At 34.0% G+C, this 27,121-nt stretch overlaps 1 pseudogene; it reads left to right on the top strand.

Moving 5' to 3' along the window:
* Nucleotides 1-26,096, top strand: part of LOC149166313 (uncharacterized) — a 28,236-nt pseudogene extending 2,140 nt beyond the window's left edge.
* Nucleotides 26,097-27,121: the final 1,025 nt, after the last annotated feature.

Genomic DNA, 27,121 nt, shown 5'->3' with positions numbered 1-27,121 from the left:
TCATCAGAATCTGACGTACATGAGCTTTCGTTCTCCCATGAGATCTATCCATCCATGGTAGGATTTACCCAATCTTGCTCTCGTGCGGTTATTTTGTAGATGCACTCCAAATCATCGTCACTTTCATAGTCACTCAGCGGCTCGGTATAGCATGATCCTTCAAGAAGGTCCAAGGGTATAACTGCACACAGAGACTTCTTTACAAAAATCATCTTGCGCTTCTTTAGATTAATCACCCCGATCATGTCAGTGGCCCAATCAATTCCTAAGAGCTCGGGTTAGGGATTGTTGTCATCAATAATCTTTATTACTCCAAAGTTTGCTAGCATGCTTGCTCCCTTAATATCCACAATGATTCCCTGCAATCTTCCCCTAGGTATTATCTTATGCTGGTTCACCATTCACAGATGAATAGGAGATCATTGCAGCATAGGCCTCCCCATGTGCTCCCATGTCTGGTTTGGCAGAACGTTTGCATCCAATCCTAAATCCAGAATTACTTGGTCCATCTCATATTATCCAATCTGCGTGGTTAATCTCATTTCTCTTCCCATCCTCATCGTATGTTTTCCAATCTTCCGGACTACGCGCGGTTCTCCTAGCATAGTCCCAGCGCATCTGTTAATGAGTTCTTGTAGTCCCTTTACAGCCTTACTGTCGTGCAGTAGCTTCATGCATGTTTCCAAGAACATCCTAAGCATAGATGGGTCCATTTCCAGCTTCGGTCTATCTTTGCTTCCTGAAGTAGAGGCATCAGCAAAGCTCTTCTTAGCTTCCATGAAGATTTCCTTAGCGCACTCCAATTCAAACTCTGCTTCTTTTGTCAGAGCCTTGCGAACTCAAGTAATATCTTAGGGCTATTTTCCTTTTTCATCTCCTGCCGCAATTCCACTTCGAAGCATAAGGTTCACATTTGGATCTTCCTCGCGCAACTCAAACCTCATCATCTGCAGGTTCTGAGTCAGGGGAGGCAATATCCTAGCTATCAGTGTAGGAAAATATTCTATTTCATGATCAAACAAGGTACAATATAGACATGATGAACACATTGGGTTCATACAATCATGGGAATAATGTCTTGGCCCCGTGCAATTGTAGCATATCAGCTATCCATGCCCGCTTCCAGGTCCTCCTCCACCTCGGCCCCATCCGCGCCCCTAAAATCCTGTTCACACCACTCCTGTATTCGGGTCTAGGGGTTGTGTTTCGGCCTAAACCCTATAGGTGGGAGTTCTATCCATAATTAACTCATAACTTCTACAAGTGTTCTCATCGTGTCCCACTAATCTATGAAAGTTACAGAACAATTGCTGCGAGTTTTATGTATACTTCTGTAATAAATGGTAGTTGTCCGTAGTGTGTTTCCCTCCTATTTGACAAAACACACACCACAAAGTAGGCAGCGCGCTAGGTCCTTCTTGTGCTTCCGGTCTTAATAGCATTGGTCCTCCCCTCATGAGGTAATTCACGAACATCGACCAGTGGTCCTTATCATGACCCTGACCCTTGCATTTTACGCACCACACTTCTTTGTGCACTTATGGTCGCGATGTCCTGTCCTGTTTCAGACTTTGCATCTCAAGGCATAAGTTTTTCAACTGCGCATGGATTTGTTGAACTCCCAAGTTAGGATCTTGCATCGGGGTCTCATGCAGCCTCATCACGATCTCTAAGGCCTCTGCCTAAGTTGTTAACTTCTGCTGCGATAGCGTGATCCTCAGATGTGGCGTTAGTGATACTACAAACCATTCGCGGTGCTGTCCATCTGTTAGATTCATATTAGCTTCACGAATTGTGCACTTCAGCCTTTGATCCAACTCCCAAGGAGTCTCGCCTGGTAGCATTGTGATCTCTTTGAATCTAATGATCGACTGCACCTATGAATTTGGCCAGCTAAATTCCTTATCTAGCCAATTTGGATATCCGCGATTCCCGCATTCGGATTTCCATTAGAATGCTTAATATACCAGGTTAGCGCGTGGTCTTGTAGGGCGCTAACCAATGTCACTTTCTTTATATTGTCATCTGTAACTCCTTGTGCTTCCCATACGGCTCTTATCACGAACCAAAACTAGTCCGGATCCTCATTTCCTACTCCATTGAACACATGCAACTTTATCGTGCTTGCCATATTGACTCACGGTGGTGGTGGAGGTGAAGACGGAGGTGAAGGTGGTGAAGTTGGTGGCAGTGTGGGTAGGGGTGGTATGCGGGGAATCCTCTGCCTTATCAAATGGATTGCACTTCGTGAAGAGACCTTCGCAAGCTCTTCCTCGTCCCCTCGTGGGGGTGAAATCAAAGGGCTATTCTCTAGTCCCATACTTCCTTCATTTCTTTAGGTTTTCCCACTTCGCATAGCTTTGAACATCAAGGTAATTGCATAACCCTCTTTTCACACAATAGCATTCCAAGTATTCAGAGACTTTGTGTACTTACCTCGCGGTCCTTTGAGAAAGCATTGCTCTGCCTCGCCATAGCTGACTGAAGTATCTACCGTGAACTCAATAATGAATCCTCGTATAATCCAATCGAGCCAGTGATCAACAGCACGCATGATCTTATCCTCTGATGCTTCCAATCTGCGCACCAACTCTGGGGTCCACACAATAGGATTGTCGAGTTTCCACCTTCCTTGGCTATCTACTAGCTTCGTGATCCACTCGTACAACTCAGTGGGGAAATATGCGAAGAAGATTTTGTGGATCTTTGTGTACAGGTCGCAGTCTAACCACTCTTCTTTTGTTAGTCACAGATTCATGTTCTCCTGTGCCATGAACTCGTGAATTCTCCTATCCAACCAACCTTCGATTTCCTTCTTAGTTGGATTCCAATGATATGACATTAGACATCTCTATGAAGATTCCGGTCCTGGCAACAGAACCATTTGTGGCTTGAGGGGGACCTGACCCAGGTTTGGAGTTAATTAGCCAAACAAATCCTTACACTACTTGCCCTTTCGGAAACATCCCATGGAGTGTAAACTAAGGTCTCACCTGAAGCAGTATGGGGGGATGATGGAACCAAGTTTCTACACCCTTGAGATGTTTGATGGGTCGATTTAGTCCAACTGTGAATATCTTCACGCAGGTTACTTCCCACACTGCCCTAACTTGCAAGGCCTTCGTGATTTGTTATAATTTCCTTCGCGCAGCCCTAACCAGGGGCTAAGGTGCAGCAATCTACGCCATTTCCCCAAGTTACACCACAGATCTTATTTATCTCCTTATAACTGTAATTTAACTTCGCGTAAACAAATACTTTATCTTATATTCACTTAATCAACGCAATCATATAAACAATAGAAATGTAATTTATACCCAATACATTCAATGCAGAAGACAATAACTAAATAAACAGGAATGGTATAATTGTCTCTTTATTAGTGCTTCGATTGGTTATAGACTCAACCTGCCCTGCGCACTCAGTTCCAGGGGTCCGCGCACTCAACTGTGGAATACTAGGCCTCTGCGCACTCAGCTGCAGAGCCTTCTCCTACTCTACGACCCAAGACTCGACTCTACGCTTAGATAAGACTCACTTATTCATCCTTCATTTATCAATTGATTCCGTGATTTTCAACTTAGAGCCTTGCTATATTTATACAATCCCATGGTCCGCAGACCATGGGTAGATCTCTAAAACTAACATTACATTTACGACAATGAGGGTGGACAACCCTATGACTCATTTACAAGTTCGTGCTCCATGCACACAAAACACAGAGTCTTTACATTGGAGTTAGTCAAAATCTGGGCTTTAAGCCCCAAAACTTCCCTTCGGGGATCCCGCGCCCAACAACCTTAAGAAATATAGATGTGATTTTACCATTTTCCATACTGTTAGTTCAACAACCTAGTTATATAACCCAGGTTTTCAACAAATCCTAGCACACATCATTTATCTGAGCAAGTCTGCTCAAATCAGATTAACCTGTCATCAAATATAGACCCTGAGATATATTGGCTGCTCAATAGATTCTGAATCTCAATAGTATATTTTATTCAAGGTTCAATATGCAAGGTGAAGGTACTATACTCCTGGAAAACTAAAGCCCATACATCATCAATATGTGTCCTGACTGTCATACATAATCGTACTAATAGTAATAGATTTTGACAGCCCAGAATATCAAAGAAACTGCTTTAATATTCTATACAGATGTAGACATATGGAAAATACTTTAAAAATCTTGGTAGCTTTACTTAAGGTATCAAGCAAGCCTTCAAACTTCTTATCAGCAAGCCTTCCATCTTTCATCTTTTGCCACATGAATCTTGCCATATGAGTTATCAACACTTTAAATTAGCTATATAGAATTTTGACAAATCTTGCTCAAAGTCAAATCCTAGGCAACACCAAGAACATTGACTCTCAACCTTGATGTGCATTATACTACTCTGCAATCATTATTTCAGAACTGTGTATTCAGTGGTACTGACTCATGTATAGTGATTCTAATATATCTCAAATGATTTTGGCTCTTTTTCCTTATGAAACGCAAATGTTATTTAGTCTACTAAAGAAAAGAAAAATGCAAAACAAACCAAGAAATTGAAGTTATAGTGTTCTATTATATTGGTAGAGATATTCACAAGCACACTTTAATGTTTATAATCGAGGAAAAGACCCAAAACTCACAAAAGATATAGTAGTGTAATTCAATAATTTCAATTTACAGTATGAAACAAAAGAAAAGGCCCTATATCTCACAACTAGATCTAAAGACACTTTCCATAGGTACGACCTAGGTCATTATTCACTAGGTAACAAGCTCAAACAAGCTCGAATCACAAAAATACACTCAAAGAATGAAAACCTCATATTCACATAAAAAACCAAAATAAAAAATGAGAGGCTTATCTAGGTGTCAAATCGTAATCTATAAATCATAGACAATCTCCCAAATGAAATCCAAGAACAAATATGAAGAGGAAAGATGCAAAAATACCCAAAATTCCACCTATTAAATGTGTTCATTCCTTGTAGGATCATCAACATGCAACTAGAAAGTTACAATCACGCCTTGATAGTGCATCAATTGGTTACCCTATCTCTTAAAAAGAGGGTGAAATCATGCTCTAAAAGTGAGATTTTTTTCTTAAAAATGAGCTATATCTCAAACATATTAGGAATATAACCACCAAGATAGTAAATAAAAAACAAAAACACTACAACACACTCACAAAAATTGAAAGGGACAAGGTAATTCTCAAATCTATGTAAGAATCACTAGATCCTTCCTCAATAGATACATAGATTCTATTATGGAGAAATTCCCCTTGTGAATAGGTAAGTGCACCCTTTGTTGTTGATCCAAGATAGACTATATCTCTTAAAAAGAGGGTGAAATCATGCTTTAAAAGTGAGATTTTTTCTTAAATTTGAGCTATATCTGGGACATATTAGGAATATAACCACCAATATAGTAAATAAAAAACAAAAACACTACAACACACTCACAGAAATTGAAAGGGATAAGGTAATTTCCAAATCTAAGAATCACTAGATCTTTCCTCAATAGAGTCATAGATTCTATTATGGAGAAATTCCCCCTGTGAATAGGTGAGTGCACCCTTAAATTTGTTGTTGATCCAAGATATACTATATTTCTTAAAAAGAGGGTGAAAAAATGCCCTAAAAGCGAGATTTTTTCTTAAATTTGAGCTATATCTGAGACATATTAGGAATATAACCACCAAGATAGTAAATAAAAAACAAAAACACTACAACGCACTCATAGAAATTGAAAGGGACAAGGTAATTTCCAAATCTAAGTAAGAATCACTAGATACTTCCTCAATAGAGTCATAGATTCTATTATGGATAAATTCCCCCAGTGAATAGGTTAGTTCACCCTTAAATTTGTTGTTGATCTAAGATAGACTATATCTCTTAAAAAGAGGGTGAAATCATGCTCTAAAAGTGAGATTTTGTCTTAAATTTGAGCTATATCTAAGACATATTAGGAATATAACCACCAATATAGTAAATAAAAAGCAAAAACACTACAACACATTCGCAGAAATTGAAAGGGACAAGTTAATTTCCAAATCTAAGTAAGAATCACTAGATCCTTCCTCAATAGAGTCATAGATTCTATTATGGAGAAATTCCCCCTGTGAATAGGTGAGTGGACCCTTAAATTTTTTGTTGATACAAGATAGACTATATCTCTTAAAAATAGGGTGAAATCATGCTCTAAAAGTGAGATTTTTTCTTAAATTTGAGCTATATCTCAGACATATTAGGAATATAACCACCAAGATAGTAAATAAAAACAAAAAAAACACTACTACACACTCACAGAAATTGAAAGGGACAAGGTAATTTCCAAATCTAAGTAAGAATCACTAGATCCTTCCTCAATAGAGTCATAGATTCTATTATGGAGAAATTCCCCCTGTGAATAGGTGAGTGCACCCTTAAATTTGTTGTTGATCCAAGATATACTATTGGATAAACTATAATATGGATCTCCTCTAGATCCATTCTAATTCATCCTAACATAAGCTATGATAAACAAGAGCATGGCCCATAGCTTTCACCTGATGGTTTTCCATGTATAATCCTAGTTGATGTAGCTCTATAGATTCAACTCCAACTACTAGCACCTAGTACTTCCTACACATAATAAGACAATAATGGCAACCTAAAACATTCTTAAGCAAGAGGAATGTCAGTACCCCTAGATCTAACCTAATATACTCAAGGACGAACATATCTACTATTGAATTGCATACAATGCTAAGCACAAACGATAATGGAGGGGGAAATGATATAGATCTATATTCATAAATGAGAAACATTACAACCACTAAGCGTTTACCTTGAGTTCCTAGTTGAAGGTTCCTCTTAATCCCTTGCTCCAACTCCTCCTTGACTCTCACACAAGCATGAACACTTTGATCGATGAAGGCTAGTGTGGAAGAGCTTCTTTCAATTGTAGCAAACATAAGTTTATCATAAAAATTTCCTCATTTCTCGCTCGGGATTCCAAACATAAGTTTATCTTAAAATTTTCCTCCTTTCTCCCTTGGTATGCCTTCCTTATATAGATTGATAGAGGAGGCTAGGGAATGTCATTATACACCTACAACTTAGAAGAATTTAAGTCTAATACAAGTTTCCAAGTTCAAGATGTGTAGTATCCAACACACAATATCGATATCCTCGAAAATGGTTGACTCTAAAAGGATCTAGGGGTAGTCACATGCTACAAATGGTGTAATAAATTGATAACACCTTATTAATGGTGCAACATGAAACCAATCACACCTTGATAGTGGTGTAAAGAGATACTATCGTTAAAAATTGAGAATCCAAAGGAGAAAGGCCTACACTCAACACATTTTTATTTTTTAATATTATTTTAATGTTTCCAATATTGTTTCTATATTCAACAAAGGGGATCTGAAGGGGTCCCCTGTGTCCCAGACTTTGCAATCCCTTTCACTGCCACATAAAATTGTGAGGGTCTCTCCGAGAATCCCTTGAAACATGTTTTTTTGTCCCTTATCTGACCATCCTCTGACTGTTCTGAAACATAATTGCACATAGAAAACCTCCAAACAAAATTTATAACACACAAAATTGTGCTTAAAAAATTATGAGATGTGGAACTAGGTAATGACTTGTACCTCAAATCAATTTCTGAAATCTAGACATCCTAGAAGGTGAATTTGATATTATAATATATTTCACAGTCTATTGACGAGTACCAAAGATATATAATCATCATATAGGCTTCACTCTAACTTCTCCTTATCAAATTTGGAGGTTTGAGGGGCTCAGGAAAATATGACAACAAGATGTGGGGTGGCCTCCATCCAAACTACTAGTTCATATCCTTCCACCTGTTTCTTTGAAAGGATGTAAAATCAATTACCCTAACCTTAATATGAAATGTGCAAGAAATACTGTAACTTTTTCATGCATATTGATTTACACCAACTTCATACTGGTGAGTCAATGACTGATATGTTTGATGTTGCATTATTTTGAAATTAGCAACTAAAATAATCAAGGTTTTTCTTATGGTTGTTATATGTCTAGAATCTAGATTTTTTTTTGTACTCTTGGGAGATGAACTTTTAAACTTTGTACTCCCATAGTGGTAACTAGATATCCACATCACCTTATCTCAAGAATTTCCTCAAGATCTAGACCTAGTCAGGATTCCCAGTTATGAACAAATTTGCTATTGTTTAACAACATTCATTAAAATTTTAATGCAAACTACAGATGGAATTACAAATGCTCACATAGAATTCCCATTTAAGACATCCCTTGGGATCAGTAAACTTTTTGAATCTAATTGACCAAATGAATCTGACTTTGTTCCATAGTTATCCTAGTGTCTATATGACTGATTTTTCTACTTTTCTTGGATTCACCCACTTCTTAGCATGATAGATGGCTACACAAATGTAAAACAACAAGGGAATTCTACAACAAATCCATATGAAATTTACTCATTTAACATTAGATTTCATGCTAGATCATGCCTACATTCAAATCCATGAGGATTAATATTCTATTTTCTGCACAAAATTCAAAGAGTCACTAATCTTTCTAATAGAATTTGTCCAAAAAACTGATTGCATGGAATGGGAATGATTCAAAGCCCATCCATAGATATCTAGCATGGATATCGACCCAAGCCAAACTAGTAAACCAAAAGGACTAAGATAGACCTGCAAGGATGATGTTGTTTCAATGTTATGCAAATGAATTATTATATTTTATGTCTTAAAAGTTAATAGTTTCCCATTATCATTTTTAAATAATTTTTGTGAAATTTCATTTTGCCTCAAAATTTAATTTTTGATGTATAACTACGCAGGTTGTAAGCGGTGTGAATTCGCTTGTCCAATAGATTTCTTGAGTGTATGTGTTTATTATGGAATGAGACAATGCGGAGTATGGATCTAGCTTACTGTTCAATATGCACAATAAAAAAGGTTAAATCCATTTCATATTCATATTTTTTTATCCACTAATAAAAAGCCATACTTGAGATCTTGGATCAAGTATGGGTTTTTATAAGTGGAGATGCAAAGTATCTTCTATAGTGAGCGAATTACCTTGGCTCGCTCAACTATATTGGTTGATTTGCCTATTTACAAACTTGTTCTTAATAGTTTGAAGGAAAGTGATATGGATCATTTAATGATTGCAAAAAAGTTGGTATGTGTTGGAGCGGATGGAACATCAGTAATGCAAGGACAAATGAATGGCCTTTGTGTTAGGCTACAACTATCAACTTCGCCATATATGCTTAATATTCAATGTATGACTCATAGGATGAATTTTTCATTTAAAATAGTAATCAAGTTTCCATCAGTTTCAAAAGTTGAAGATCTTGTATGTGAGACTCATGTCTCGTAGTCCCAAATAATATTTAGAGTTTCAACAATTTGCAAATGGTGTTACAGATGGAAAAGAACTATTGAAAGATGTTGATATAAGTTGGATCTCATTAAATGGACCAACTCAAATATTACTTAGTGAGTTCAAATCTCTGGTAGGGTTGATGTATGAAAATCGCTACAATGTAGACAAAGCTCAAGATCTTCTTTCTCGACTAACTGATATAGAGACATTATTAACATTAGCTGCAATTCTTCCTATGCTACACGAAATGAATGTTCTCGTGAAAATGTCTCAGAATCACACAATGTATATTGTGGAATACACAATTGCGAGAAAGTCAGTATGTCTTGCATTGGATAATTTGTATATGATGCCAGACTCGTTTACTGCTCCAGAGTTTAAAAATTGGACTAATATCATCAATATAGAAAATTCTAAAAATTTTGTGACGTTTGATGAAAAAGGGATATTATGTATCACAGTGCGTGGGTATATGGTTCCCTTTCATTATATTAGTAAGACATGACGAATCACCAAATATTGCCCCGTGTTAAGAGACCAATTTGATAATATTGTGATTTCAGTGAGACAAAATTTGATAGAAATTGCAACATCGCTATCATTAGAGATAAGAGAACGATTTCCTCGAGATGAATTGTTAGAGGCCATGTGTGTGGTATACCCTCAATATGGAACAATTGTTAATGTCCAAGAACTTTAAAAGTCGATTTTCAAAAAAGATTAAAATGTTTAGTACACCGTTTTTGCAAGAAAGTCTCGAGACATGGAGAACAAATTGAAGGTATGTTAGATTCATCAAAATTGTATCAACAAGGTGGATGCTTCACTGAAACAATGTGGAAGCAATATCCTTTTTTGGAGAATCCTAATGAAAATGGTGTTATAACAAGATTATAGATTACTTTAAGTGCTAGCCAATACCTGCAAGAAAACATATCAGAATATTTCAAATTAGCAGGTTTGTGTCAAACCATGATTTTGGGATCAGTGGAGGATGAGAGAATGTTTAGTGCATTATCATTTTTGAAGTCGAAGTTGAGGAACAAGCTCGATAAACATGTGAATACATGTTTAAGATTATATGTAACAAAATATGACATTGAGAATTTTCCATATGAAAGAGCGCTAACTCTTTGGCGATCAGATTATGATAGAAAGGTAGAAAGCAATATAAAAAATTTCTCTAATGAACTTGATATAGAGCATAATGTTTTGGAGGCTCATAATGACAGTTCATTTAGAGAAGATCATGCTCACAATTTAGAAAGTGAGGACCAAGATGAGCACTGGGAAATTGGAATGCCTTAAGACTCTTATTTTGGTATACATGTTCCATTGATCATGCAAGATTACTATATGTCAAATTCAGATAAAAATAGGTTCTATATTTGTATTTTTCATTTTAACATTACTACGACATTTCTTTGATGCGTGTTATTGTAAGATTGATGTTTCATATTTAATCATTACATTGTTGTTTCTTATCTGTGACAAAAAATAACGCTGAATTTGATGAGGTTGAAATCTATTTCTTTTCACATAAATAGTGTCCAACTATGATTAAATGGTAAATAACTAATTCAACAAGACTAACGCAAAGCATCAATAAGCTCATTCAAGTACATAAAACTTCTTAAGATGAATGAGCTCATTCAAGTACATGAAATAAAAATAAAATAATATTTTTATAATTTATTATAAGTTTTTGTAATTAATTATTTTAAGTACATAAATAACTTTAAGATCTTAAAATATTAAATACATGGAGAGTACAACTTAAGTGTATACATAGAGAGTGATGGAGGGCTCTCTTGGATTTAGAGTGAGTGTGAATTGGTTTGATATGGGCGGTGGAAGGACGTTTGATAATGCTTATGGGGATCAGGAATTATAAGGGACAACAGCAGGGGTTGTGTGACGTGTCCATCACATAATATATCTGAAATCTACATACCTCTAGAAATGTAAGAATGGCGCATACTAGTGGCTTTTCTAACCAGGAATAATTTAGAAGAAGAAAACGTCGAGGTGGCAGCTGTTGATAGCATTAGTTTGGTTATCCATAGTATTTATTTTTACACTGTTTTAGTTGGAAATTTGCTGGGAATAATCAAACATTCAAATATTACAGTATTGGTTCACATCACTTTTATTATCCTATGGCTTTGGAGCTCTTCTTTGTTTGCCAAATCTATGGTGATTCGAGAATTATTCATAAATAAAATTTTCGTCGTATCATAAAAGTACTTCGGTTATGAATGAATTTTAAAATTTAAATTATCTTGATTTAAAAAAATTGAATATATTTTGTATTTTTTTAAATATTAATAAATTTAAAAATTAGATAAAAATAATATATTATATTTTAATTTTAATTTTTAAATAATTTATATGAATTTTAATATATTTCCATTTTTATTATAAAAAATATTTTGTTTTTTTCAAAGTAATAAAAGATATAGTTTTATTTCGTAAAATGGATATATATACTCTAAATTTTCTATTATATAATATAACACTAGTGTAATGATATAAATTAAATAATTGGTAAATGTGCATAAACATCAATTTTATTTGATATATATAGTATTATCAAAATTAAATAAAACATAAAAAATAATTAAATCATGACTAATGTCATATAAATAAGAATATTAAATTAATAAAAATAAAATAAAAGTAGTTTAATATAACTTCAAAATAAAATAATAATAAAATTTATGTTATTAATATTAATTTTAATAATTTTTGTTGGGCAGTTAAGGTGAACTTGACTTAGTCACATTATCAATTGTGTTCATGTGGAATATAGCTTATTTAAAGGGTGAAATTAAGTGAGTCTAAATCCATGTTAACTCCAAGGGATTAAGATCAAATTTCTTTTGAATTAAATAAAGATATTTGCACCTTAAGATATTTGATCCATCTTGACACATATTTGGGAGTTAGGATAGATTTAAGCAAGTTTTAAATTATTGTGTTGAGAGATCTCTCCAATCCCGTATGAAAAATATATTGTAATATATTGTCTTGTCATGTTTTGTCCCGTAAACATTTTCACTCCATCAAATTATAGAAAAATAAAAATAAATAATAAATAATAAAAACTAGAAAATATGTTGTCATGTTAATATTTCCACAAACTCTCACAGAAAAATACACACTCAAAAAGCCCCAAACCCTTACACCACAACAACCTGCTCTTTATTGGCCCTGCGTCCCACTCTGCACGAATTGAACCTACATCCAGTCACCACAGCAAAAATAAATAAACGTTGTTGTGACCATACGTGGTATGTGGTAAAGTCAATTTTCATTTTACGATTAAAAGATGCCAACTAGTGCTTCCCAACTAAGGGTTGAGGCTGTGGACACTTCAAATTATTTGGTATTCTCACGATAAGTATCTCATAAGCTCGCATATCATTATTATTATTATTTTCAAATATAAAACTACGTGGTAGAAGTTTTCCAACCTCGCATATCATCTATGAGTTTAAGTAGATGGTCAAATATTTGAGGATCCTCCAAACAAGGAGGAGGTGACCTCTCTCATTTTTGTATTCCTGAATATTTTAGGAATCTGCGATCCACATAAAAATGCTTGATATTTTTTTTTGTGATAGATTTCACGTGAATAATGATATACTTTAAACACATAGGTAGAGGATTATATCTTGATTGAAAGAACTTTTTTCAGAGAAGATCACATCAAAAATTATATGTCAACGTATTTCGAACTATCTAACGTTGTTCATCATAAGGACCAGATGGAAAACCAGATCAAGGCATCAAATTAAATAGGGACAATGATGAAGAGAATTAATTTTTGAATGTTAGAATATAACATAATAACAGATGAATATCTGCATCACTTTAGGAATGCCAAATTTGACTTCAACTTGGAAACATGCAAGCATGCCCATTCAAAACTATGAACTTTAATTGTAAAGGCCCTTCCACGTAGGGTTGTAATATCAAAATTAAGACTTTTTTATCCATACCTTGATTGCAAGAATTTTTTTTCAAAAAAGATCACATCAAACTTTATATGTCGATGTGTTTCGAACCATCTAGTGTGGTTCATCATCAGGACCAAATGGAGAATCAGATCATCGCATCATATTAAATAGGGAAAACGATGAAGAGAATTCATTTTCAAACGTTAGAATCTAATAGAATAACAAATGAATCTCTACATCGCTTTAGGAATGCCAGATTTGACTTCAACTTGGAACCCTGCAAGTGTGTCCATTCAAAACTATGAACTTTAATTGTGAAGGCCCTTCCGTGCAGGGTTGTAATATCATAACTAAGACTTTTGTGATCCATATCTTGATTGCAAGATTTTCTTTTTGGAGAAGATCACATCAAACTTTATCTGTTGACGTGTTTTGAACCATATAGCGTGGTTCATCATCAGGACCAGATGGAGAATCAGATCATGGCATCATATTGAATAGGGACATTGATGAAGAGAATTCATTTTCGAACGTTATAATCTAACAGAATAATAGATGAATCTCTACATCGCATTAGGAATGTCAGATATGACCTCAATTTGGAAACCTACAAGCATGCATGTTCAAAACTATGAACTTTTATTGTAAAGGCCCTTTCGTGTAGGGTTGTAATATCAAAATGAAGACTTTTATGATCCATATCTTGATTGCAAGAACAAGCATCCAGTTCGGCTTCAAGCCTCCCAAGTGTTTGTTTAAGTTCGAATATGATATTCATTAGCATTAAGACATCTTCTCTAAGCATTAATATATCTTGGCTAACTGCATATCACTCTTTATGTGTGATTATTCCATTGCTTCCTTCTACCATTTATCTCATTGCTAGTATTGCAATAGTAATAGCTAATCTTCGGTATTTTGAGTGACAGAGCATTCCTCCAAAGCCATACCTCCCCCTCCTTTATTCAGCTTACCATTTCTCTGGAACAGGGATGATAAAGTAAAATCAATGCCAAATTAATAACACTAAAAATATCGAAATCATCTTTCAAATTCATGTCATAGTTTACATTTAATGTAATTTTGGCTTAAAACAAAAAACAATTCAGAAGGCAATTCACTAGAAAAATGTTTTCAACAATGATGATACCAACAAGACTTAGGAAAAAATTAAAAAATAGATGAATGATAAAGATATCCTGATAAAACTTATCCGTTTTAGAAGAAACAAAGAAAATTATTTGCCTAAAGCTTTTAGAAATGAGTTCAGTGCTAATGAGCATACCAAAAGATTAAGGAAATTCACAAAACAATAGACATATGATAAAACAAACCTTGATAACACTCGTCACTTTTATATAGGGAAAATTTTAGGGATGAAATTTCGCTAATTGGCTATTTTTTGGACATTTTATGAAAAAAAAAAATTGCTCATTTGGTTCAAAATTCTCCTATTTTTTACATGTATATGTTTGAAAGGATAATATTTGCCAAAGATTTACCATTTTTAATAGCAAATTACATGTTTTTCTTGTGAATATTCACCTACATTCTATATGTATGACTTTTCAAACTAGAATAGTTGCCTATAATACTATAAATAGGCACAGTATTTGAATCCTTAAAAATTACCCTGTTTTTTGAATGATTGAAGAAAATGACTTCCCCAAATCTTCTAGAAACTAGTTCAGATCCAGTAGGCCTACATTAAATTTGTCAAATTCCATATGTCGTGTAAATCATGAATTGACATCAACGTTATGAAAGGACATTTAATTGTTATTAAGTTTAATAGTATTCATTAATTAATAATCGTCATTAATTTGGCTAGTACTGATTTTCCTTAACTGCAATAAGAAACGATTGTTTCTATATTGATTACTATAAACCAAATCCAATTTTCCTAAATTCCCACTTGAAGTAGTTCAATTTATAATATTGTGTTTCATGATTGTTGTGTTTGGCACACTTTAGAAATTGATATCAACATACTATTTTATTAATATATTAATTCTCATTCTATTTTGATTTATGTAACAATATTGTGACACTTAAATATTGATTTTTATTGTATTGGGTTACTTCTTTATAGAAGTGTTATTTTCCATTTTGGTTTGACCAAGGTTGACTAGCTTAACCCTACGTTTAACTAATGCTCCACTACCAATAAATACCAGTATTTTTGGTATTTATTCGACAAATCAATGTGTATTCAACACATCATTTGAGTGCTCAATAGCATTTACTCTGTTAACCTTTTTTTCTACCAGCTAATGTTTTACTATCAAAATAGAGTAAGAGAGCCTTGGTATTGATGTTTCTGAAATACTAAGTGCATTACTGATTGAACGGGAAGAAGAAGTGTTGTATGGGAAAATAGATATGAGGAGAAAACAACACAAACTTTGTTTTACAATGTTCCACATTTCTACATACATTCTCCCTCTGCACAGTTCTTTTTCACACTTTCGTTTTACACAATACTACACATAAATCAATTAATTAGCAATTTTGGCATGTTAAATTTTGGAGCATGAAATGTTTAATTTAAGTGTATATTAGATGTGGAATAAGTGTAGATGATTAACTGCATTTGCAAGCCGATTTTGTAACTTGAGTTGATATGGTTTTCTACCAGTTCATGTTAGGCTAAAAGCTAGCATTTTAAAACTATTATCAGTTTTTACAAAATTTTATTTTAGTATAACTTTAGATAGTTTATGAGCAACGAGTGTGTGAAACAAGTAATATAAACCTTCCCCCATTCACACATAGTTATTGAGGAGTTTAGTTTACTGAGAAAGGGTGTGCATAGTAGTTTGTGTCCCTTACTCTGTACATGCATTCTAAAACACACTTTTTGTTGCACTCCCCGCACACACTTTCTAGTGCACTCCCCACATAGATTTTCTCTAAACACCAAAACAATTCTTATTATACTCACATCTTAACTTGTCTATGTACCTTGGTAGAAGTTCATATTCATAAGAATATATCTCAACAACAAGATGGACCATTTGATCTTGCTAATGGGGAGCTCGAAAGACTATATAGTGAAATAGATTGCATCTTGATCCAATAATGATTAAAAAGAGGTTAACTACATAATCAATATATACTATTATTGGAAATAAAAATCCCATTTTGGGCATTCCTACTGACTCCATATTATTGATCAATGTAAATATTTGACCTTTTGAATGTCTGAGGATTATAGGGAAGGAGGCCTATTGCATTAGTCCATACAAAGGGAGAATTAAACTATTGAACCATCAACATAAGCCTCATACACGCAAGAATGCATTGAACATACCTTGAGAGAAATGTATTGAGCATTAAAATGAAGTGTTTGAGTTTTAAACATTTTATGGACAATTAATTAATCAATTAATTGGTGGTTTTATCTTATTAATGCATGTGAAGAAGAAGTGTTGTGTGGGAAAATGTGTGTGAAGAGAAAATAGCATAAAATTTCTCCCACAATGTCTTGTATCTCCACATACATTTTCACACACGACATATTAATCAATTAATTAGTAGTTTTGTCTTATTAAAGTTTGGCACATGAAATTTTTGGGTTACATGAATACTAAGTTCACTTACGATTTCACATTTGTGAGTTAAATAGTTATATTTGAATTAAGCCTCTTTTAAATACGTATGAGGAAAAAGTGTTGTGCGGGAAAACAAGTGTCCAAAGCATGGAACAGAAAGTTACTTTGACAATGTTTCATGCCTCTACATACATTCTTGCAAGCTATATATAATTAATTAATTAGAATTTTTTGATGTAAACATAGTAATACCTTCCTCTATAAAACACTACATATTAATCAATTAATAATTAGCATTTTGTCTTATTAGATATTGGGACATGGAAATTTTAGGGGTAGATGATTAGAAGATTAACTACCTGTTTTATTTGAGTTTCTCAAATACTTAGTGTGATTTCACACTTGTGAATTAAGTTCGTACCTCTGAAATATGAGTGGGTGATCAACTATGTGCACTACTATGTCGATGTGGGCACATTTTAGTTGATATCATGATGCGAATGAGTTTTGGAAAAATTTCTTTGCAGGTGGCTCTGAGTGTGAACGTGTGGTTGTTCACAGGAATGGAAGAAGCACAATGAAAACTTCTTCTTCACTTCCGCACTTTGCATAACTATAAACAAATAAAACATAACATGTTTCGAACTTTGTACTAAAAAACCATCTGCATTATCCCTTTAATCAGTTTATGATAATAAAAAAATTACATTGTAGAGAATAACTTGACAAAATATTATTGGCCTCACTCTTACTAGATTTACTACCCATTAGCTAATTAGAAAAAAAATTTACAAATTGCAATTACTTCATTGCCAAAAAAGGAAAATAAACATAGATCCATAAAACTTGCAAGATCAGTACACAACCAAGAGCTATTATTTGTGAGGGGTAGTTATCTAGCATGATTCTTTGATGCTAAACTTGGTGAAGATGGAGGCTGAAACTCATAGTGTATATGTTTCTCCATGCTAGCCAATATAGCTTCAAAGAAATTTAGTTTTTCCTGTAGATACGCTTGACCCCTTTGCATATTTGTTAATTTATCCTACATCTGCCGCTAGTTGCGTTGGAGATCAATCATGAATGAGTGATCATATTCTAGTCATCATGTTTATCTCGTATAAGATTTTCCAGAAACATCTTGAAATATCCAAGATCATTCACAACTCCATGCATTACTCTACCTCATTCACATAGCATCTTATATTTCACCATAAAAAATATTCGAATACAATAATGTTATGGATGTTCTAAACTAGAAAAACCTTTTACGTTAAACATAACACCAACCTAGTTGAGAAAAAAAACAACTCACTTAGTCTTGCATAACAATGAACGAGGATGTAGTCTAAAAAGAAACCATCTAAATAAATAGTTACAAACTACAAAAGAAAAGTTACAAGACCCCTAAGAAGGAAGTTAGAATAAAAAAGGAAATACATAAATTTTTATACCACCAATAATAATAGAAAATAGTTAAATGAACCCAAAAAAAAAAGCAATAAGGGTTTCACCTTAATTCTTTATCAAGATGGGAATCTAGAAAAGGGTTGGTGTGCATTTCTCGGCATGCCTTCTGATAAAAAACAAAATAGCATATTATTAGACTTTCTGAATAATAATTTTTTATTACTATTCGTAACATGTCTCTCTATACCTATTTTTAATTTGTTGGATATATCCTATGTTAATGTCTACTCTGGGTGTCAAAACTTATTTTCCCCATCTTTCTGTAAACCAAAAAATATTTCCCTAATTTTAAAATATTTTCCTAATTGATTTTGCATGCTTCTTTATTTCTTGCTTTATTTCTATTCCTTTTGTCGTGTCTCCTATGATATCTTCCTCTGTAATTTTTCTCACATTATATTAATAATGAAATTGTTATGCCTCACATTACAATTTTCAAAGTGCAAAAATGTGGAACTGCGGAGGAAACATAATAAAATCTTCCTCCGCACTACGCACATATCATTTAGATGTTTTGGATTTTTCTCAAAATCTATTTCCCTAATCTAATTTGTGTATTTCTATGTTTCTTGCATGTTTTATGCTCCTTTCACTACGTCTCTTGTGATTTTTGCTTCTGTAATTGCGGTCACATTATTTTAATAATGAAGTTGATATGCCTCACATTATAATTTGTGGGCTGTGGAGATGCAAAATTATGGAGGAAACACAATAAAATCTTCCTCTGCACTCGACACATACCATTTAGATGTTTGGGTATGACCCAAAATTTTATACTTCAATTTATCAAATTATTTATTTCTTGAATTAAATAAATTGATTTAAGATACCGAAATAATGATGTTTTTAGAACTATTTATTCATTTGTTTGTGCATTTCATCATTCCTTTCAATTCACCAAAAGTTAATAATAGAACTAAACTTGCTTTACCAATTTTCTATTTCCAAGGCCAAATATGCATGATAAATTTACATGATATGCAAGTTGCATTTATTTCAATAGTTATGGAAACAATTGCAATGAAAAAATCATAATTAATTCATAATTATTATATTTTTCTAGTCATTGAGAATTTCAATATTGACATAAATTCATACAGCAAAATTAGTAAATAGTAACTAGATTACATACAATTAGATTAAAGGCCATAATTCATTAAATTTGGAAAAATTACGGTGTTTTATTATATTCAATGTGATTTTGTTTAAGTAACTGATGTAGTAGATAGAGATCTACCCACATCAATTCTAAGAAAGTATTGTTGAAGTGATCACTATGATTACACTGCCTCGTAAAATTCTCTTGATATGTACATAACCTAACTAAACACAAATATCACATTGAGTCCTTTACACATACTTACGTATTTTCCCAAGAAACCATGGAGTTGTTATCACCCCATTCTCTAATTTATTACCTTTAATGGATATTATCTTTAACCATTGAACAAACTACAATCAGAATCAATTTCCTCTTTTTTTATTGCATTACAAAGGTCCCTCAGCTTCTTCATCGTCCTTGTTTACAAGAAGACAATAACTGAGTAGACAAGACAAATAGTACTATAAATGCTCTTTCCATAAAGAGTGCATCTATAAGCTATGAGTTTGTCATATATGTCAATTAGAAATGATGCTTCATTTCTTCTGGTGTATTGAACTTTGGCCCTTGATATTGTAAAGATTATGGCTTTACTAAGTGATGTATATTGTGTTATGCTTCTTTTTGTAATGTTGAAACAAGAATACTTGAACTTTGTCCTCCATTTCATTTCTAGATTTTGAAAAGGGTCCATATTTCATTGGCTTTCGTTCCCTTGTTCATTCTAACCTGCACAACCTTTAAATGAGAGGAGCGTGCTACAATTTCTTCTTACTGTAAACAACATAAAAACACAACAAATCTGTAGCATGAATAAACAAGAAGCAAGAAAAAAGAACCACTAGAAAAAATCAATAGGCTTGAATTCACGTAAGCTCTAAATATATAATGATCTTAACATTACTCTGCTAGAAAAGCTTAAGATTTCAATAATACTTGCTATTAAGATCTAAAATGATATATGTTAATCATAGGATAAATTATTAATTATGTTTCTAATATTCGCTAATCTGTGTTGCCGAAAGATGATATGTGCAGAGGGATGATGTATGCGGATGTGCAAAAAAGAGTGAACAAAGGTTATGCCACTCATATCACTATCATCACATCCTTCCAAACTGCTATAACAAATATTGGTTACGGAGCCATGTTTACATGTCGATTTATTGAATAAATGCCAAAAAACCTATTTTATAGTATCAATGAATATGATCTTCTTGATTTGTTATCTTCTTGATTTGTTAAGAAGCAGTAATCACTACAAAATGTGTTAGAGTAAATACTATTAAGAATTTGAACGATGTCCTAATTACACGTTGATTCACTAAATAAATACTTACGTTAACCGAAAATGGACCTTTGCTTCATTATAGGATTAATCCTTAATTATTATTTTAGTATGTTATTAATCATTTGAATGATGTCCTCATTGCATGTCGATTATTCTTTTATATCTGATAACTTGCGTTGTGGGAGGTTGATTGAATCTATGTTACATTTCAATCTTCTATAATGGATATTGGTTGCAGATCCCTATGCATATGCTTGACTTGCTCACATGTAGTAAATGCTACTAAACATTCAAATGATGTGCTCATTACACATCAATTCATTGAATAAATGTCGAAAATATTGTTTTATAATATCAATAAGTACAATCTTCTCGATATATTTAAAATGAATAATCATTACATGATGTGTTAGAGTAAATTCTATTAAGCATTCAGACGATGTAAGTTTTATGTGCAGAGTATAGAGGTGCAAAATAACTATCACCATTAAACTTTAGAATATTAATTAGTACAAGTAAAACACTATAACATACATTTTGTTTGTGATTGCATTATTTGTTCCTTGTGTCTCATAGGTGTTGGTTGTGACCTCTTCCATATTATAATTTCTGTCTTTGAGCGTGTATGGATCCTTTGATTAATTTTCAACAATAATCTTACTTGACAAAATAACATTTCATAGCAAAATTCAATAAGCTTTTGTTCACATAAGCTATGTTAATCATAAGTTCTGAAAAAATATCTACTAACCATAGGATCAAGCCTTAATTAAGTTTTTTAATATACGTTAATACGTGCTACGAGGCAGTTGATATGTGCACAAGAGTAACTTATGTAGAGCTATAGAAATGGGGGAATAAAGGTTTTTCCACACATATCCCTTTTCCACACATACTTTCAATTTGTTAGAACATATACTGACCGTTATGGAGCCATGTAGACTTTCTTGATTTGTTTATGACTAGTAAATACTATTACACAAAAAGTTAGAGTAAATGCTATTAAGCATTAGAATGATTTCTTAATTGTGTGTCGATTCATAAAATAAATACTTACTTTTACCGAGAATATAGATTTTATTAGTAATAATATCGAGCATTAATTAATTTTTTTAATATCAGCTAATAAACAACAATGACGGTTTTGTTAATCGTAAAATTAAGTCTTAATTATTATTTTTATATCTGTTGATCCATGCCACAAAAGGTTCATTGAATCTATGTAACATTTCTCCAAAACATTGCCATCGTACAAGGAAATGTGTGGAACAAGTATACAAAAGGATGATGATTGGATTTATGTAACATTTCAATTTGCCAAAACATTGCCATCGTATGAGGTAATGTGTGAAAGAAATATGTAGAGGGAGGATGATTAAATCTATGTAATATTGCGCTAAAACATTGCTAGCAAATGAGGCAATGTGTGGAAGAAGTGTGTGAATTGAAACAAGTGTACAAAAGGGATCCAATGTTTCAATTTTCTCTGATCAAATGAGGCAATGTGTGAAAGAAGTGTGTGAATTGAAACAAGTGTACAAAAGGGATCCAATGTTTCAATTTTCTCTGATAGATACTAGCTGTGAAGACCTAGGCACCATTCTTGACTTGTTTGCAAACAATAAATGTTCTTAAGCACTTGAACAGTGTGTTGATTACACGTTGATTCATCAAATAAATATCGAAAAAAAAAACTATTTTAGAATATCGATAAGTATGATTTTATTGACATGTTTCAAAGTAAATGTTATTAAGCGCTCGAGTGATGGTATGATTGTGCATCGACTCGTTGAATAGTATGACTAAGCCTTAATTAATTTTTTAATGTTGAGTGTGTAGACCTATACATTATAGTGAGTACCTATCACTGCAATTTTATGCACCTTCGCAAAAAATTCCATTTCGACATAGTTTTCACATATATGGTTTCCTTGCACACTTGTCATTTTTTGTATGTTCTGATACTAAATGCTTTCAATAGTTTGCATGCCAATTGTTGTCATTACAAATATTTCGTGATATAATATGATTTAATAACTTCATGGATACTACCATCATAAAACACTAAGTTTATCAGTAATCCTTGGTTCTATCGGTATATGGTTTGACGTGTACAAATGATATGGATAATATGCTTATGTTTCGCCTCTGTCACTAATGTTGCTTTAGGCAATATGTTATTTCATGGAGTGAGGAAGTGTGGACAAAGTTATGTGAAGGTTGCTTGAGGAAAGCTATGCGAAGATCGAAGATGCGAAAACAAAATTAATGAGAAATTGCAGAAATGTGATTATTCTTTAATAGCGACAAAATACAAGCCCTACTCAAAGAGTATAGAGGTGCAGAGGAAAGCTATGCAAAGATCAAAGATGCGAAGACAAAATTAATGAGAAATCATAAAAATGTGATTATTCTTTAATAACGACAAAATACTAGCCCTACACAAAGAGACATAACTTCAATTAATTAATTAGCAATAGAAACAAGGATGGTATTGCATTGTAGCTATTAATCTTGTTTTATTTATATTTTGTTTTTCATAAAATATTCTGATCTTTATTTGTATTTGATATAATATAATTGTGATTAATAATAAATAAAAGAATTCTATGGAGATAATATTTATAATAACTACCTAAGTTTGTTTTTATTTAAAATAAAACAGTGACATTTCACTTTATTATAAATACCATGATTTGTTTTACATATAATGCTATTAACTTAATCAACATTAATTTCATATTTAATATGATTTTATAATTCATTCTCAACCTAATTGATTTGAAAGAAAATTATATATATATTTTAAAATTATATACGCTTATCTTTACACAGGACTGGCCAATTCAAATAGGTTTTCCCACTGTTTTGAGGAGTTATCAATTCAATCACGGGGGACTTATTAACTCAACTCACGTGTAACGTGCGTTTTAGAATCAGATAATGAAGAAGACCAGAGATACGCATTCATCACTTCCCCATGTGGCATGCTGTTGGTCCTTCAAAGGAAAACTCTGCTTAAACATATAAAAATAGATACATTAAACAGCTAAACACATTATAGCAGTGGAATTTGTACGCATAAAGGTTCTATATATATTTAGAACATAAGCACATCGGCATTTATTTATGTGCACCCTAAGCATAACTGGCACATTACTGTGAATCAACCTGGAATCTTCCGTCAGAAAGCGACTGAACCAATACTCCTAACTACACACCATTTGTATGATGATATATAGACCCCCACATTACCCATCACATAAATCTAGACGTGACATTTCATTCATAAGACTCAGTATACAAACGTAACAACAACTCTCCTCTCTTTCACAAGAAAATATATACATACAGCTGGTAATGTACAGGAAATTTACATATTACACTCTGCCATCCATCTCTATGGTAATCCCCAGCTATTGGGCGAAAGCTTTTGCCTGCATTCAAATTTGCAAGTCGATCAGTTCACTGATCGTTTGATGATATAATGACAGGCCTGCAAAAAAAGAAGAAGCAATGAATGAATCTTATTCTCTGACGTGCCTTTTACAATGGGCAGTAATATCTATAGGAATTCCGCAGGATTTGGCAATGGTGATGTAAGTAGAGGCATCCACCACACCCGATCGCAGGCGCAAGCAGAAGCATCTTTCCATTGCAATGCTTCTCGGCGACGCACAGCATTTGTTCGAAGGGTGGCTTTTGGGACATCCAATATAGTTGAGTAGCGACACGGGCTACAGCGAGGAGACGACTGCGGCGCCGCAGCTGTTCCCGCAGCCCCGTCAACAAATTCAAAAAACAACAAAAACACCGTGAGAAATACTGTAAGGCAGTAGTACAAACTGATCCACTGCTCTCCCTTCATAATCCTTACGGCTAAATTGGAGCTTCAGTGGGGATCGTCTAATAGCAGAACTGATAATAAGAGTAACCAGGATGTCACGGGTATAAATACACAATAATGGAGGGCTCTCTTTCTCTGGTTGGATTTAGAGTGAGGGTGAATTGATTTGATATGGGCGGTGGAAGGACGTTTGATAATGCGGGTGGGGATCAGGAATGATGATTGAACATCATTAGGAATTGTGGGGAGGAACCCCTATGTGACGTGTACATCACATAATTAGGCCGATAGGCTTTTTTATGCATCAACAATCGTCAACACTTTTACCCAGCTCCGTTCGATCAGGTGAGATACTTTCAACCGTTGATTTGAAGTGTGACTGCTTTTTCCAAATATCAGTTGAGTTGCCTTCTTTTCACAAGATATTTTTACTGCTTTTTGCTTTTAGTTTGTTTTAAACTTTATTTGTAGTCTAACTTATTTTAATTTAGTTTTATATTTATATTTTTATTTAGTTTTATATTTTGTATATAATTTATTTATGTTTTAATTTTAGAATTGTTTATTGGCTATAATATGTCTAAATGTCTAACTTATTTTAATTTAGTTTTATATTTTGTATATAATTAGGCCGATAGACCTTCCTATGCATCAACAATCGTCAACACTTTTACCCTGCTCCGTTCGATCAGGTGAGACACTTTCAACCGTTGATTTGAAGTGTGACTGCTTTTTCCAAATATCGGTTGAGTTGCCTTCTTTTCACAAGATATTTTTACTGCTTTTTCCCATTCTTTTATGTCACTCTTGGCCTCAGAGTTAATCGTTTCTTTGGTCTGCCAGTTGTTGTTGCTGTGCACGTCGGCACCTCCGTCTAGCCCTGCTCCCTCGTCGTCGTGAAATTCGTGGAACGCTGCCTCCTCACCCCAACCCCGAACCCCAATCCCGTATACACCCAAATATTCCAATTCAAGAACAAACGCGGAATCGAACTCGGGATTGGCTGCGGCATTACCGGAATGGGCCTAGCCCTGCTCGGCCTCAACATGGTCTTGACCGACATCGCCCCTGTTCTACTCGCCCTCAAATGCAATGTGAAGAAAAACATGGCGGCGACCTCCCTCGCCTCGGCCGGAAAACAAGGATCCGACGTTGGAAGAGTGAAGATTTTAAGCTCTATTGGAACACTGAGAAGCAAATTCAGGTACTGAAGCCTCCATTTGCTTTCATTGTTGTCACGGATGTTGTTTATTTGGAGAATATTGTGGAGCCTTTGATTTCCACCATGAATGCCCTTTCTGGAGTGAATATTGTAATTCTATTAGGTTATCAGATACGATCTCCAGAAGCCCATCAGCTTTTTTGGTAGATTTGTCCTAATTATTTCACTGTGGAGAAAGTACCCCATGAGGATTTGCATCCGGAGTATGCATATGAAGAAACTGATGTGTATATTCTTAGGAAAAAAATGACCTAATTATGGGTAAAACAAGGTTTTCCAGGGTTTAGGGGTGGGGCACAAATTGTATATGGGTTATAAAGTAGAGGGCGCATAAAGTACCTGGCCCTATTATGCAAAAACTCTGATCAGATTTCCACTGGGGGAAATCTTAGGCAGATCCTATTTCCGGAACTGGGTTGTCCAATTTTGTTCTGCCGCAGGACAACGTTGCAGCTTTTGAAGTCGACATTCTTCGTTATGTGTGTGAGCATGAAGCCTCCTGGGTGAAAGGCGGCCGAAGAAGGCCAGAAAAAGGGTCACTATCATCTCCTTAACTGGTCATCGTCTTTATTTTCTTGATTTTCCAGATGGCAATGATTGGTTTGCGCAGTCAAGACTGTGGAACACTAGCGTTTATATTTGCTACTTCTTTGCTTTTGAATGGGGATAATGCTCTAGCATTGCAGGGCTTGGTTTTGTTTTTTGTGGTTCTGTTATGGCTCATGAATGGATGTGTTTATGGATTGAAATTTAAGGAAAATATGGGTTTACTGTAGCATATGAATGGGATGCATCCAAGCATTGAAATTTCAGAAGTTGGGTTTATTGTGCATATAAAATGGCATGTGTTCATGCTTTTGAAATTTTACTCAGAGAAAAGAAAAGATGGATGTGGTATTGCATATAAAAGAGATGTATTTTTCGTATATGCTTGGCTATCTATAAAGGTTTCTTGATTTTGGGTAATTAACTTAACCTCTTGATTTTGGTTAATTAACTTACTCTAAAATGAAATAAGACATTCAATGTGTTTCTGAAAAGTAATTGCACAATGATCCAGTGCAAGAAAACAAGTTTTTCCACAAACCAATTAACTCTTCTAGAAAAATTCAACAATTCCAATTTAATAATCTTATCGGCCTCTCTTTGTACCTTTTGGGACAATTGCTAGTATCTACTCCTGTCAGCCATGGACGATGCGCACGTCTACGCCGACGTTCTGTCGTGTCAGAGAGAGGTCACGAGTCCCAATGTGCCCCATGTTATGGGAGTTGATTGTC

Source organism: Pinus tabuliformis, chromosome 5_1, assembly GCF_031772625.1.
Source record: "Pinus tabuliformis cultivar Carrire ecotype Pingquan chromosome 5_1, CPIR1, whole genome shotgun sequence".
NCBI lineage: Eukaryota > Viridiplantae > Streptophyta > Pinopsida > Pinales > Pinaceae > Pinus > Pinus tabuliformis.
The sequence above is the reverse complement of the archived record's forward strand: the minus strand, read 5'-3'. Positions and strand labels throughout refer to the sequence as shown.